Source organism: Theropithecus gelada, chromosome 18, assembly GCF_003255815.1.
Source record: "Theropithecus gelada isolate Dixy chromosome 18, Tgel_1.0, whole genome shotgun sequence".
Classification (NCBI taxonomy): Eukaryota; Metazoa; Chordata; class Mammalia; order Primates; family Cercopithecidae; genus Theropithecus; species Theropithecus gelada.
In genome coordinates this window covers 1,539,413-1,556,517 of record NC_037686.1, presented here as the reverse complement: position 1 = coordinate 1,556,517, position 17,105 = coordinate 1,539,413, and the positions used below count along the sequence as shown (strand labels likewise).

Below are 17,105 nucleotides of genomic sequence, written 5' to 3'. Positions count from 1 at the left end.
AGATGCTTCTTCAGATATGTTTTCTGCAAATATTTCCCCCAGTGTGTAGCTTACCTATTCCATTTTGTTGGATTGTTATTTGGTAAGCAGAACATTTCAAAATTTAATGAAGTCCAATTTATCAATTTTTTGTTTTACCAATAGTGGCTTTTTCTTTTTTGGTTTTGTTTTTGACAGATCTCACTCTGTCCCCCAGGCTTGATTGAGTGCAGTGGCAAGTGCTGGGATTACAGGCATGAGCCACCACGTCCAGCCAGTGTTTTTTGCACCATCTCCAAGAAATCTGTGTCCACCCTAAGTTGTAAGGACAGTTCCTTCTTTTTTTCTAGAAGCCTTATGGTTCTGGCTCTTTTATGGGGGCCTATGACACATCTTGAATTCCTTTTGCAGGTGGTGTGAGAGGGGGCTGAGGTCCATGTTTTTCTATGTGAATATCTAGTAGTTCCAGCCCCGAGTGTCACCCCGAGTGTTAACTTAGACTCTCAGTATTCCTTTTTTAAAAAAATAATTCTTCACAATTATGTCTATATAATTACACAGAAGTAACTGAAGAGCATTCTGAGCTGATATTGAATGATAGCTAATCAATTAATACCTTATATTGGTAATACATGCATGTGGTTTTAATTAAAATTAAAAGGTGTGAAATTCAAAAGGTACAAAAGATCACAGGAAACATTTCAATTTCCTTTCCATATCCCCAGTGCCATCCACCAAGGCAAATGCTGTGGGCAGTTTTCGGAGCAACTTAAAAAGCCGGACTCCATGAAACCCAATACTGAGGTTCTGGTTGAGGCCTGAGAGTCTAGGAGTGTGTGTGTGTGTGTGTGTTAAAGGTGCAAAGTACGAGGTAGGTATTGCAAACAACTCCAGCTCATCCTCAGGGACTCACCTGAGACATTATAAGGAGTGTCTAAGAATTTTAAAAGGGCTTATTTAATTCTCTCTTTCCATCTTATGCCGGTAAAGAGAAATATTGTACGACTGAGTTTTAGGTTCACACATAAGGTGAAGTGGTAAGCTTGTTTCTTTCGTTTTTCTTCTTTCTGTTTTGTCAATATTTATGGACCAACCCATCAGATTCCATGCCCTGTAGGAACATCAGAAATTGCAATTTTAAGAGGAAAAGGTGGAGGAGCTCAGGAAGACAATAACTAGGATACATTTCTTACTGGGTAAAAATTACTCCTGGGAAGCAGAGGTTGTGGTGAGCCGAGATCGCGCCATTGCACTCCAGCCTGGGCAACAAGAGCGAAACTCTGTCTCAAAAAAAAAAAAAGAAAAAAGAAATGACGTGACCTTGAACAATTTTCTTAACTTCTCTAAACCTCTATCTTCAGCTTCAATAAAATAATTTTACCTCCAAGATTGCATTAAATGGAATCCCATATGTAAAACAGTTGACAAATATTAGGGGCCCAACAGCTGTGCGCTCCTACTGCCGCCCCACTTTACCCCAAGGGAGAAGCGCAAGACGTCCAGAAAAAGCCTGTTGATCCCTACACCTCAGCATCCTGTGTTCACACAAGGCGCAGTGGTATCCAGACTTACCGGGGTCACCCAAATATAAGATATGTTTTGATTTTTCAACTTAGGTACACATGGCTTCTAACATTCACCATATATGATCCATAATTTAGAAGAGATTTTCCTGCACTACCCCACGGTTCTATTTTAGCAGACTTAGATGTGCCATAATATCTCACGCTCTTAAGCCCTCTTCAGTATCAAAAACAAAACTTTAACCTGTAACACAGTTATCAGCAGTGAAAGTGGAAAAGGTACCTATGAGTCAAAACGACCCTCTGCCCCACCCCGCCCCACCCTACAAAAAGCCGTTCAGGAGTATTTGGGCTGGTTATGAGAATGCTGTTTTGTATTCCCAGGGACAGACAAACGCCTACCCTGGTTAGAAGCTGTGCTGCTCAGCCTCCAGGGTAGAAAGCTCCCCACACCCTCTACCCAAGGAGAAGAGAAGCAAATGGGGTGGCCAGGCTCCAGAATGTGGACTGTTTAGTGTGGTTTCTGCAGTCCAGGTCACCACCATGGGTGAAGCTCTTCCTTCCTTCTTTTCCACCCAAGTGGCCAAGGTCCTACAGCTGCTGTAGGGCCTCTTCCCTAGGATGAGTCAGCCCAGCCATTCCCCTTCCCCTTCCTTTTTTTTTTTTTTTTTGAGACGGAGTCTCGCTCTGTCACCTAGGCTGGAGTGCAGAGGCACAATCTTAGCTCACTGCCACTTCTGCCTTCAGGGTTCAAGCAATTCTCCTGCCTCAGCCTCCCAAGTACCTGGGATTACAGGCGCCCGCCACCACGCCCAGCTAATTTTTATATTTTTAGTAGAGATGGAGTTTCAACTTGTTGGCCAGGCTGCTCTCGAACTCCCGACCTCAGGTGATCCACCTGCCTCGGCCTCCCAAAGTGCTGGGATTACAGGCGTGAGCCACCGTGTCTGGCCCAGTCAGCCCAGCCATCCTGACTTTTTGTTCTGGCAAAATTACTCTCTTCCACATCTACCTTCCAAGTAGCTAAATCAGAGATCTGGCCTCGGGGCAGGCTTGAAGAATCCCTGTTTTTGGTCCTCAAGAGGTCCTACCAGGGTCTGGGACAATTCCAAGACTTGTGTTCTTAAAGAGGAAAGAAACCTCACATACATGGCTCTCGCAGAGCTCAGGCCAGCCCGTATCGGAGGCAAGGCTTGGGAGGCGACCCTAAGGTTTGGGTATGCATCTATGATAACAGCTAAGAGATCTGAAGCCAGCAGTCTGGGTTCAAACCTCAACTCCAACAGCACTGGCTGTGTGATGTTAGACGACGTCCCCAGCCTCTCTGTGGTTCCGTTTCCTCACTGTAAAAGGGTCACAATAATAGAGCTGCTCTAAAAATTAAGTGAATTAGTGCATATAAGGTATTCAGAACAATGCTTGGCACATGGAGGAGTTCAAAAGACACGTACTGAACAGAGTAACTTAGCAATTAGTAAATATACTCATGCAGGCCAGGCGCGGTGGCTCACGCCTGTAATTCCAAAACTTTGGGAGGCCGAGGCGAGAGGACCACTTGAGCCCAGGAGTTTGAGGCCAGTGTGGGCAACACAGCAATATTCCATCTCTAAAAATGTGTTTGTGTAACATATATGTATATATATATACTCATATATTCACTGTGTATTTATAATATACAAAATAGCTGAAATACAGACTTAACTATTCACAATGGTTACTTCTAGAGAAGAGGGAATGCAAATTTCAGCTTTTTACCCCACACATATATTCTTGTATCATCTGAAATATTTAAGCAAATTGTAGGTGTAAATTTGCCCTAAAACACATAGCAGAACAATGTAGTTTTGACTCAAAAATCTTCAAATCATGATGGAATTGTTCTGTGAAAGTAAAGTTATAGAGACGAAAAGTCTCCCTCCAGCCCAAATGCTCTTTCATATGACCCATATTACACACAGCAATGCAGACGCCCCAATCCTTTCCCCACTGTCACAAGAATTTTTCAGTGAACTGTATTCCCGTTTACAAACTAGATGACAGTTAAGAGTTACCAGGCAAGAACGTGGATCCAGTTCTGCTTTTTCAAAGCCCAATGTTCCTCACATAACAGCAATGCATTCTTCAACCAGTGCCTTTGGCTAAATGTAAACTGCCCCCAACACCTGAGCTCTCTGTTGTACACAACTCAACGTGGCCTGGGAGAAAGCAGGTGCAAATTTCACTCACTCAGTAACAACGCATCCCGCCTGATTCCTCTGCTGGGCTAGTTCTCAAGTCATCTTTTTCTAAGCTTTTCATTCGGCTCTACCACACGTACCTAGGCTGAGTAAAATACTTTACCAGGTTTTTTTTGAGATGGAGTTTCACTCTGTCACCTAGGCGGGAGTGTAGTGACGCGATCTCAGCTCACTGCAACCTCTGCCTCCCAGGTTCAAGCGATTCTCCTGCTTCGGCCTCCCAAGTAGCTGGGACTACAGGCGTGCACCACCACACCCAGCTAATTTTTGTATTTTTAGTAGAGATGGGGTTTCACCATGTTGGCCAGGCTGGTCTCAAACTACTGACCTCGTGATCCGCCCGCCTCGGCCTCCCGAAGTGCTGAGATTACAGGCATGAGTCACTGCGCCAGGCCTACTTTACCAGTTTTATTCCTGAATGAAACCTGTTATTACTATCAATAATGTCAATCAGTGCCATTTCATTCACCGTATGCCACACACGTACAAAACACTTCATACTCGCTCCACCTGTCTGCTCTTCTGCAATGGCCACAGTGTTCCCCATCTTACATGAGAGGCACAAAGAAAGACAATGACTTCTCCAAGGTTCTGTAATTCACAATCAGTGGCAGAACCAACATGCCCAACCAGGTCTGGCCAAGGCCTGTGTTTCAGCCACACCACCTGGTTGCTGCCCCTAAGGCTCAATGGGCAAGTGACAGATCACTCCGATGGCAGAGGCTTCAGAAATGCCTTCCACCGTGGTACAATGGGCGGTTCGCTCTCAAGAGGGGAGGCAGGGGTGGGAATCAGCACACAGTTCTGCTAGGTCTCTCATGCAGGGCACAGACTATGTATTTTGTGCCTTGCTTTGCAGGTGAAATGTCTCCTGCCCCCTGTACAACAGCTTTCTTTGTCCTCTCCTCATAAAAGTACAACTGAGTTCCTCAGGGGCAGGCAGTGATCACTGCCCTGTGCCACACCTGACTGGTGTCCCAACAGGTGGACACACAGGCTCTTATGGCCCAGGCTGCCCCCATCTGCTAAGCATCGAAAACTACACACAGGATTTGCAGGACATGAATGACATGGAGGTGACTGCTTTTTCTCTGTTGAAAACTTACTGCATTGTCCTAAAAAAGGGAATTCAGGAAAAGCTGAACATTTGAGGCTGGCTGGCTGTAATCTTCACCTGCTGAGAAAGCCTCAGCCGCTCGGTTCCACTGTGGAAATCCAACTCCTCCCTCAAAGTCTAACTCAAGTACACCTCCTCTGCGGTGCCTGCCTCTTCCTCCCTTTCAGAAGCACGTGCTCCCTCTGCAGTCCCAGAGCATTCTATCGCCACCTCTGGAGCCACACTGTCCCAGCCTACAGCCAGCTCAGTGCACAGCTGCCTCTCCCTGTGTGTACCTGCAGGCCCCACCTGGGCTGGAAGGCTGCCTCCTTCTCCTCCGCACAGAGGTGGCACTCAGGAACTACTGAATGAGGGAGGGAGTGGATGAGCAAGATCAGCCAAGGGCCACAGGGAGTGGCGGGCAGCTCCCAGCAGGAACAGCCCCTGCCCTGCCAATCCGGACGTGCTGGCTCTGTTCTCAGCAGGGCCTCTAAAAGCTCCGTTATAACAGCTCTAGGCCACAACGGTCAACTTGGTGTCAGGCCCTAGAGACACCAAAAATCCTAACAAATGAAGAGGCCGCGTATGCAGCATGCTGGTTAAAAGCACAGGCTTCGAAGTCAGAGCTTGAATTCCACTTATTACGTGACCTTGAGCAAGTTACTTAATGCATCAGTCTCATTTTGTCACCAGCAAAATGAGGACATTATCTGCCACACAGTGTTGCTGAAAAAGTAAGAGAGGTGACAGACGCAAAGTGCTTGGCACTTACCTACTCTTACTGGTTTATTACAAAGAAGAGAACACGGGAACAGCCAAATGCAAGAGATGCACAGGGCACACCATGGGGCAGAGAGGTCAGGGCTCCCCTGCCGTCCCTGGAAGTGCCACCTCCCCAGCACCAAATGAGTTCACCAAACCAGAAGCTCTCCAAACCCAATATTTAGAGGGTTTTATGGAGCTTTCATAACATAGACATGATTAAGTCATTGGCCACCCGTGACTAGCTCAATCTCCAGCCTGTCTCGTCTCCCCTCCCAGAGGTAGGGGTGAGGCTGATACGTCCAACTCTTTACTCATGACTCATCTTTCTGGCAACCAGCCCTAATCCTGAACCTGTCTAGGGGCCCGAAGCCACCTGTCATCTCATTATCATACAAAAGACACTCCTATCACCCCAGAGATTCCAAAAGTCTTAGAAGCTCTTGTGTCAGGTATTGAAACCTAAGACCAAATATTATAACCAATGATGTTCCTATCACTCAGGAAATTACAAGGGTTTTAGAAGCTCTGGGCCAAAAATCAGGAAGAATACTAAATAGACACAATATTGTATGTATCCCACTATCACAATTTTTTTTTGAGACAGAGTCTACCTCTGTTGCCCAGGTTGGAGTGCAGTGGTACGATCTCAGCTCACTGCAACCTCCACCTCGCAGGTTCAAGCAATTCTTGTGCCTCACCCTCCTGAGTAGCTGGGACTACAGGTATGCGACACTACAACTGACTAATTTTTATATTTTTTAGTAGAGACGGGGTTTCACTGTGTTGGCCAGGCTGGCCTTCAACTCCTGGCCTCAAGTGATCTGCCCGCCTTGGCCTCCAAAAATCTGGGATAAGTCACGAGCCACCATGCCTGGCCACACTATCACAATAATTATACTGAGAGGATGGGGGAGAAAAACGTGGGCAACAGGAGGAGCGGGGAGGGTAAGCAACCTGAATCCTTGTCTTCCACAGTAGGACATCTCCCTGTCTTTCACATCATCTAGAAGAACGAGCTAAAACATAAACACAGTAACCTCCAAGGAGCATGGATCAGGGTGGAGAAGGGTAAAGTAGGGGATTGCTGGGTTTTGTTCTAAGCCTTGTTAATTTCTGACTCTTGGAGCTGTATGCCTGTACACCTTTGCTAAAAATGAGTATTTACCTGTAATCCCAGCACTTTGGGAAGCCAAGGTGGGCGGATCACAAGGTCAGGAGATCGAGAGCATCCTGGTTAACACAGTGAAACCTCGTCTCTACTAAAAATACAAAATATTAGCCAGGCGTGGTGGCGGGCACCTGTAGTCCCAGCTACTCAGGAGGCTGAGGCAGGAGAATGGTGTGCACCCGGGAAGGGGCGCTTGCAGTGAGCTGAGACCACGCCACTGCACTCCAGCCTGGGCGACAGAGCGAGACTCCGTCTCAAAAAAAAAAAAAAATGAGTATTTAATTTTTAAACAAAATCTGATACTTGACCAACAACATTAGTATATTAAGTGACATGGTTTTTTGTTTTTGTTTTTGTTTGAGAGAGGGTCTCGTTCTGTTGCCCAGGCTGGAGTGCCGTGGTGCAATTCTAACTTACTACAGCCTCAAATTATTGGGATCAGGTGATCAACCTCCTGAGCAGCTAGAACCACAGGTGTGCACCACCACACCCAGCATTTTTTTTTTTTTTTTTTTTTTTTTTTTTTTGTTGAGGGGGGGGTCTCTCTATGTTGCTGGTCTTTAACTCCTGACCTCAGTGGATCCTACTGCCTCAGCCTCCCTAGGTGCTGGGATTACAGGTGTGAGCCACCACACCAGGACCAAGTGGTGTATTCTGAAATTTTTTGGAATCCAACCACTTTGAAAATGTATGGAGAGCTATAAATCATCTCCCCATAAACACACCTGGATGCATATACACAAAATTGTTGCACAGGATTTTGGGGACTTCATGCATTTCTGAAAGCCAGGTTAAAAACCTTAGGATTATAGATTTTGGTTTCTTCTTTTTTTTTTTTTTTTTCAGAGTCTCGCTTTGTCGTCCAGGCTGGAGTGCAGTGGCGTGATCTCGGCTCCTGCCTCAGCCTCCTGAGTAGCTGGGACTGCAGGCGCCCACCACCATGCCCGGCTAATTTTTTGTATTTTTAGTAGGGGCAGGGTTTCACCATAGCCAGGATGGTCTCCATCTCCTGACCTCGTGATCTGCCCTCCTCGGCCTCCCAAAGTCTGGGATTACAGGCGTGAGCCACCGTGCCCGGCCCTAGATTCTGGTTTATTAAAGGAAATGTATTTCAAGTCAGAGCTTGTCATTTATTGCACAGCAAAATAAAAACTTCATTAAAAAAATCAGAAACACCCACATGATAAAATGAGGTCCTGCTTGGTTTTAAACTACTTGGTGACCACCATCAGTTGTTTTCTTGACCACGGGATGCACCTAATTCCTAACTATGAACAAAGGTACAAACACTGTTTATTGGGCTTTTGGTTTCAGCCTTGAAACAACCAGATTCTCTCAAACTCAGGAATATGAATCGCTGTTGGGTGGATGCAGCTGTTTCCATTCTAGAAATGGACCTGGAATCATGTACTTTTCACCCATGAAGAGTCCTTTGTGTAAAACTTGAAAAGGCAAGGTCCCAAATTCCCCATATGGGTGTTTCTTCCAGTAGAGGAATTACTCTAATGACTTCTTAGCAAAACTTACATAATCAGGGCAGGCCATCAAAATACTCCAGAACACAAAGTTTAGCTCCGTTTCTGATGGACCTGTCTCCACTGCTATCAGTCTCACCAAGAGCCTCACATCAAGTCAGAGGAACGGTTTTTTCATTTAAGAAGGATCTTCATGACTGGGTGCGGTGGCTCACGCCTGTAATCCCAGCACTTTGGGAGGCCAAGGTGGGCGGATCACGAGGTCAGGAGTTTGTGACCAGCCTGGCCAACAGAGTGAAACCCCGTCTCTACTAAAAATACAAAAATTAGCCGGGCTTGGTGTCACGTGCCTGTAGTCCCAGTTACTCAGGAGGCTGAGGCAGGAGAACTGCTTGAACCCGGGAGGTGGAAAGTCTGGCAAGCCGAGATCGCGTCACTGCACTCCAGCCCGGGCAACAGAATGAGACTCCGTCTCAAAAAAAAAAAAAAATTGGTATCTGTTAACCAGAGGCAATGAAAAGCACCTCCCAGGCTGCTGTAGTAAGTGGATTGGTAACTGTGGTGGGAGATTCCAACCCCCGAGACCTGTGACTATGTCACACAGCAAAAGGGCTTTGCCACAGGCCTTAGGAGGAGTATCCTGGGCTATCCAGGGAGGTCCAATCTAATCCCAGGAGCCTGGAAGAGCATAGAACTGGCCAGGCGCGGTGGCTCACGCCTGTAATCTCCGCACTTTGGGAGACCAAGGCTGGCAGATCACGAGATCAAGAGATGGAGACCATCCTGGCTAAAATGGTGAAACCCCATCTCTACTAAAAATACAAAAATTAGTCGGGCGTCGTGGCGGGCACCTGTAGTCCCCGCTACTCGGGAGGCTGAAGCAGGAGAATCACTCAAATCTATGAGGGTGGAGGTTGCAGTGAGCTGAGATCATGCCACTGCACTCCAGCCTGGGCAACAGTGCGAGACTCCATCTCGAAAAAATATTTTTAAAAGGGCATAGAACTTTCTCCGAGTGGAAAAAGAGAAATGTACACAGGGGAACTGGAGAGCCTGACCAGGTCCCTGGCCTAGCTAGTCCTAAGCTGATGGGACCACGTGCAAAGACCAGATAGAGGCCTCAGGAGCTGAGGGCAGCCCCCAACAGATGGCCAGCAAGGGAACAGACACCTCAGTCCTGCAACCACAAGGAACTATATTTGGCTAAAAGCGCTTGGAAACAATTCTCCAGTGAGGAATGCAGCCCAGCCCACGTGGTGATTTTTGCCCAGTGACACCCACGTCAGACTTCTGCCCCACAGAACTGTGAGATGATACAATTTCAATTGTTTTAAGCCACAAAATTTGTGGAAATGTGGTAAAGCAGCAACAGAAATGAATACAGTGATTTACGTGGAAACCCCTGGAAGAGTGTCTGGCACGGTGTTGACACCTGACAAGCGTTTCCTGATTTCCTTACATCGCAAGGCAGGGCTGGCCACACTCCATCCAAAACAATAGATGATAGACTTGTTCTGACAAAACAGATTCAGTGAATTATAAATGGCCCAGAACACCCACAAATTTCAGGTTTCAGGTAAGTGACTGCCTTTCCTTTCACTTAGAAACCTCCCAACGCTCATCTTGCTGACAAACTCTAAGTACCAGGCAGGAGACTAAACACCAGACAAACCCAGTCCCAGATGCCCCGAGGGAGGCCGTCCCAGCACTCACTCCACTGCACTGAAATGATGTCCAGGTCAGTTTATCCCACTAGACCAAGAACTCCAGCTCTCCATGTGTGAGTCACCAGTGCTGCCTCCGCATCTCTGCTTCTAGGATGGTGCTTCTGCACTTCACAGGAAATCTGTATCAATGTTTGTCAACACTATGTATGACAGTGTAACTTAATATCTGCACAGAAAACATAAATTCTTTGAGGACCAGGGCCAGGTTTATTAGCCTTTGTACTCCCACTGCCACTGTCTGGGGCATCAGAGGCACTCGGTAGAAGTTGGTGAAGAGAAAGAAAAGGCAGAGGAGAGAGAGGAAAGAAGGACCAACACCGCAGACACAGATTTGGAGGTGGCTGGAGGAGAGGCAGGGCAGAGAAACTTCCTAGATGCTGGAATGGGGTTCACTGTGATACCTGCTGCTGGATTTCAAATGTCAAAGGTGACGCTTTGCTGACCTTGACCTCTGACTGCCCTTTAGCTTTCCCAACCTCAAGACAGGGCACTTAGAAACTGCAATGTCAAGAAATTATGCTTCATTAAAGCATGGCAATGTTATTTACATGGATGTTCATTACTGCATTTTTTACATGGGAATGTAAATAATTGAAGAGATTGTTAAATACAAAATCATGCACATTCAATAACTTTGTAAAATATTAATGATAACTGAAACACAAATTTTGATGTTCCCTAAAAATGCTAAAATACAAAACAATACTGGCCAATTAAAGATAGAAAATAATCCTAATGAAGCTCCCCAACAGACACATTAAAACTTCTCTGTACATTAAACATTTGGGATTTCAAAGGAAAACCCAGATTCATTCCATTCTTAATAGGGTGTTGAAAAAAAAAAAAATCTTAGGTAATACAATATTTCATTTAAAATTTACAAAATTTCATTAAATTCACAATTTCATTTGATCCTCAAAACAATCTTCTGAGTTAGGCAGAACAGATATTACTAATAACTAACTCCATTTTACAGGTAAGAGAACTGAAGTTCAGAAAGTACTTGAACTTAACAAAAGCTTTAATAGGGCCACATATTGAAACCAAATCCTCTGCTCAAAAGAACTAAACTTATCTTTTACATATTATTCATACTTATATCCTGTCAATATCCAAAAATGTTTTGAGGCAGCCTGCAATAATAGACACCTATCCAATAAAAACATTAAAATGAAAAACAGGGGAAAAAAGCAGGTGACATGGGAGACAGAGGAAGGTAGATAGCAAAGACTAAGACTTATAATCTAAGAAAACTTCATCTCTGACCTTCCAGTTCCAGGGAGATAATACTAAAGGAAACAAGATGGTTTATAGACTCATAAGCTGACAAAAGAGAAGTCGCATCAGTTCTTCACTATGAAACACTCCTAGCAGCCACAGCAAATCTCTAGGACAACATACCAGTGGCATCAAAGCAAGAGTATACTTCAGTGATAGAGTGAATTAAGTTCCCTGTTTGGGACCCTGGCCAGGGCTAGAGAAAAGAACTCTGAAATGTAGAGCTCAAAAATAAATCCTCTGTCGGCCAGGCACAGTGGCTCACACCTGTAATCCCAGCACTCTGGAAGGCCGAGGTGGGTGGATCACGAAGTCAGGAGATGGAGACCATCCTGGCTAGCACAGTGAAACCCTGTTTCTACCAAAAATACAAAAAATTAGGCGGGTGTGGTGGCGGGCGCCTGTAGTCCCAGTTGCTTGGGAGGCTGAGGCAGGAGAATGGTGTGAACCCAGGAGGCGGAGCTTGCAGTGAGCCGAGATCCTGCCACTGCACTCCAGCCTGGGCGACAGAGCGAGACTCCATCTCAAAAAAAAAAATATATATATATATATATGCCCTCTGTCTTCTCCATACCCATGTGTCCCCTTCCGTGAGAGACTTCCTTTCATTTAATCCACATAAAAACCAAGCCTACTCTAAATGAAAAATACCTCGACACAGAAGCAGCATTAACTAGTTGTTTTATTAAAACATTAATAAAATCTAGAAAACCATAAAGAAAATCTGGTCACGTTTTGAAGCCCTCTCCTAAGATCAGATTCCCCAAAAGAACAAAGTGCATGGGGCATATAACAAAGATCTTTTCCTAAATTAAGATAAGAATGCAAATCAAAATAAAGGCAAAATCCTACTGAGTGAAGCAAAAATTGTAATTCAGTAGCTCACAACTTGACCAAATGGCTATTTTTAATCCCTATAATCATCCAAATAACTAGGAATAGCAGAGAAAATTGTGTCTCCTTTCTACAGAGACACGTGGCTTTAAGAAACTCAAGCACATCAAATTCCCACCTTACCAAACAGATAAATTGGAAAGGAGCTTAGCATTTTATTTTTAAATTATTTATTTACTTTTTTATTTTTTAGAGAAAGGGTTTCACTCCATCACACAGACTGGTGTGCAGTGGCATGATTATAGCTCACTGCAGCCTCTAATCTTGGGCTCAAGTGATCCTCGCACCTCAGCCTCCCAAAATGCTGGCATTACAGGTGTAAACCACAGCACCTGGCCTTACTATTTTAAAGAATTAATTACCATATTCCTTAGAATTGTAGCTCCTATATAGGTCATTCAACATGTGACGCAATTTTTTACAAGTGGTATTTTTTTTTCTTGCTTTTTGAGATGGAGTCTCACTCTGTCGCCCAGGCTGGCATGCAGTGGTGCAATCTCAGCTCACTGCAACCTCTACCTCCTGGGTTCAAGTGATTCTCCTGCCTCAGCCTCCTGAGTAGCTGGGACTACAGGCGTGTGCCACTGCACCCGGCTAATTTTTCGTATTTTTAGTGGAGACGGGGTTTCGCCATGTTAGCCAGGATGGTCTCCATCTTCTAACCTCGTGATCTGCCTGCCTCGCCCTCCCAAAGTGTTGGGATTACAGGTGTGAGCCACCACACCCGGCCACAAGTGGTAATTTTAAACTATCCTTCAAACTATTACACAAAGCCAAGTACATCTACTCAAGGCACTCTCAAATTTCCATTTACTCCCATTTTACTCCACAAAATAAAATGTTAAATTGGAACATATGTCACATGACACTTAAAAGATCAACAAAATGCTCCTGAAAAGTTCTGAGCTCAACAACTCCATTAATGAGAAAAAACAAACCAACTGGACATAGTGAAGATGCGGCACATAAAACACAATTGTGAAGAATATGCAAGATATTCTTAAGGTTTCATCATAGATACTTGTCCTTAACTCTGAGATACAGTATATACTCATGTAACTAAACTTGTTTAAAAGGAAAAAAAGGCCGGGCGCGGTGGCTCAAGCCTGTAATCCCAGCACTTTGGGAGGCCGAGACGGGCGGATCACGAGGTCAGGAGATCGAGACCATCCTGGCTAACACGGCGAAACCCCCTCTCTACTAAAAAATACAAAAAAACTAGCCGGGCGAGGTGGCGGGCGCCTGTAGTCCCAGCTACTCGGGAGGCTGAGGCAGGAGAATGGCATAAAGCCGGGAGGCGGAGCTTGCAGTGAGCTGAGATCCGGCCACTGTACTCCAGCTTGGGCGACAGAGCGAGACTCCGTCTCAAAAAAAAAAAAAAAAAAGGAAAAAAAANGGGAGGCTGAGGCAGGAGAATGGCATAAAGCCGGGAGGCGGAGCTTGCAGTGAGCTGAGATCCGGCCACTGTACTCCAGCTTGGGCGACAGAGCGAGACTCCGTCTCAAAAAAAAAAAAAAAAAAGGAAAAAAAAAGGAGGAAGAAGAAAAAGAACTTCCACTTTAGAATCCACATTTTCAAAGGCCTCCATTATTTACACCATTGCGGGGAAGAGAATTGTACTCTGCTGTATTTGCTTGAAAGAATTAAAGGTGTAGGGCAAAGATTCTTGGAAATTACGTAGTTTATGATCCTCAAAGGTGAGAAAAATGAAGCCCAGAAGAGAAGGCCTTCCAGGAAAATTCCAGAGCCGGAGGTAGACCCAGCACATTGTTTTTGTTTTGAGACGAAGTCTCACTCTGTGGCCCAGGCTGGAGTGCAGTGGAGCCATTTCAACTCACTGCAACCTCCGCCTCCTGGGTTCAAGCTATTCTCCTGCCTTAGCCTCCTGAGTAGCTGCGATTACAGGCGCACACCACCACGCCCAACTAATTTTTGTATTTTTAGTAGAGACTGGGTTTCACCATGTTGGCCAGGTTGGTCTCGAACTTCTGACCTCAAGTGATCCGCCTGCCTAGACCTCCCAAAGTCCTGGGATTACAGGCGTGAGCCACCGCGCCCGGCCGACCTGGTAAGTTTTAATCAAGTACTCTGAACTATGCAACAAACACTAGGAAGTAATAGAAAAAAAAATTAATCCAAAAACCCTCTGGAGAGTCAAAGAATTGTAGATTTAAAATAGCATGAATACTTGGATTCATGGTATTGAAAAAGGACCTCGCATTTACCCACATGTACAAACTGCCTGCCCACCTCTATCAGAGCATTTTTCAAGCTGTGCTACAGTTAACTATGTACTGCCCAAAGCCAATCTGTCCTTGTAGATCATAAGCTCTTAAAGACCAGGACTTCAGGAGAACAAGCAAAACTTCAGAGAGAAGGGAGCCACCGAAACAGAGTTCATAGCAATGCGTTGGCAGGAGCTGATGACTGGAGGTGGGTGTTAGTGTTGGGGTCTGGGACAGCGGAGGGCAGAGAAGGCAAAAGGGCCTGCATGACACGCTACAGGGCTAGGAGCCACACCTGCGGTGATTAGTTCAGTTTTGTCTTGTCTGCCTGTTACTTATACACCATCTCTTGTTCAGAAAGAACTTCAGGTTGAGTATTTGGACTCCTTGAGCCTTCTGCTGTTTGTCTCCAGGACGTTTATCACTCTTAAAAGGGGAAAACTGTCCAGTTTGATTTTGCTTCCTGGGACATTACAGGTTTTTCAAAGGTTTGATGAAAGCATTCACTAAGGAGTGATTCCACTTTCTTTGGTGGCTGAGAAATACAGCGTCTGAGGGGCAGCATCAGGTCTTCCCATCAAGCTGAGGTCGAAGTCCCCCCACCCACGGACCTCACTCTCGCTCTCCCCTCATAAATCTGACCTCTAACTGTAACTGCCTTGGCCTCATTCCGTGGGTGTGGATGCTCCTGCTTGAAACGCATTTTCCAGCCCGCCAAATTCTTGGGACTGAGAGCTGCAAAGTTCACTCCGGCTTTCCAGATTTTTTTTTCCTCCCCATTACTAACGGAAGAAACCAAGAAGCGCCGGGCAGAAGGGCCCTGCTCCCTCCAATCAGAGCCCAGCCCGGGGCCAGAGCAGGAAGCGCGGCGGCGGGACGCGCGGTGACAGCCCCTCGCCCCCCAGGACCCGCCGGCCAGGGCAGAGGTGGGTGCGGCCGCTGCGCGACAGCTCCGGGCCCGCGCCTCTCGCTTCCTCCCGCCCGGCAAGTGAGAGGATAAATCACGGGGCGGGGGCAGTGCGCCCCCACCAACCGCGCCCCCGGCGCACGGACCCCCACTACACGCGCGTCCCAGGCGGGGTCGACCCAGACGAGCCACCGGGCGGCGCACAGCCCCACTAGCAGGGCGGCCAGGACCCACGCGCACGGGTCCACGCAGGGACCTATGGGTGACAAAACACTCAGGAAGCCGTCATGCGGGGACGGGAAAGAGCCCCCACCCAGAGTCACGGACCCCCTCGTCCGAGGGTCCGCGCAGTCCCCTCAGTGGGTCTGGCGAAGCTGTCTCGCTGCCAGGGAGGACGGGGAGGACGGTGGAGTCTCCCACTCGCAGTGACCCGGACCCCGCCCCACTAGTGGGTCCTCGCAGGGCCCCCTCTGCCGCACACGGGGACCAGCCACGCCGCGGGGGAACTGGGCAGAAGCCAGCGCCCGGGTCCATGTAGTTCCCTCCGCGGCAGACGCGGGGAGCCGGGAAGCAGTGGGGACCGGCCCCCACCCGCAGGGCGACCGGGACCCCCGCGCGGGCCCACGCGGCGTCGCAACAGGCGCGAAGCCCCCGGTGCCACCCGAGGCCGAGACAAAGCCCAGGCGCACGCACCCCGGATCCCGACCCCGGACCCTGCGGAGCCCAGCTCGGAGCCGCCACGCCCGGGCAGAGACCCCCGCCCGGTCCGGAGACCCCGTCGCCCGTCGCGCCGTCTCACCTCAGGCCGCTGCCTCGCAGTGCTCGCTCCTCGCCGCGGCGCCTGGGCCGACTGGAGCGCAGCTGAGCAACCGACAGAGCCGCGGCAGCCTCAGCAATGGAGCCCCGGGGCGAGGCCGCCGCCGCAGCTTCGGCCCGTGTTCCCCGCTCAGGATCCGGCTTGGATCAAGGAGCTGCAGCTGGCGCGGGGCTGCGGCCGGGACACACAACGCGCAGGCGCACACGGCCCCGCCGGGCGCCCAGGGCCCGCCCCCCGGCCAATGGGGAGCGAGCTGCGCGGAGAGGGCGGGGCCTGGGGGAGCAAAGGGAGGTTGGGCGGGGCGGCGCTGGAACTGGGCGTGCGGGGTCCCGCGGGAGGACCGGACCCATGAGCTGGCCGGATCCTGGCCTCCTAGAAGACCCAGCTCAACGTCCACTTGGACTCTGCTCTACAGGACGCGCTCATCTCAAGCCCAGAACTCAGGCTTCTAGGGCAGAGAGCGAGAGACAGGCTTGCTTTACAGATAGGGAAACTGAGGTCCAAGGAATAGGATTGCCTGCTGCCCGAAGTCACGTAGTCGCATTCACTCGTTCACCTTGTCATTCAGCAAACATTTGGAAGCACGTATGGTGGGCATTAGTAGTGAAATACGGCCGGGCGCGGTTACTCGCGCCTGTAATCCCAGCACTTTGTGGGGCTGAGGCAGGCAGATCACTTGAGGCCAGGAGTTCGAAACCAGCCTGGCCAACAAGATGAAACCCCGACTCTACCAAAAATACAAAAGCTTAGCCGATCGTGGTGGTGCGTACCTGTGGTCCCAGCTACTGGGGAGGCTCAGGCAGGAGAATCATTTAAACCCGGGAGGTGGAGGTTGCAGTGAGCTGAGATTGTGCCACTGCATGCACTCCAGGCTGGGCAACAGAGTGAGACTCTCTCTCCAAAAAAAAAAAAATTAATAGATGGGAAGTAGAAGCGAACTTAGGCCTTCCCTGAAGGAGCTCGGCCAAGGAGTACCTGAAATGTCTCTGCATCTCTTTAAGGTCTGATAAAGGA

At 48.0% G+C, this 17,105-nt stretch overlaps 1 pseudogene; it reads left to right on the top strand.

Moving 5' to 3' along the window:
• Positions 1–15,561: 15,561 nt before the first annotated feature.
• On the top strand, positions 15,562–16,443 carry LOC112611707 (annotated as a pseudogene).
• The last annotated feature ends 662 nt before the right edge of the window (positions 16,444–17,105 follow it).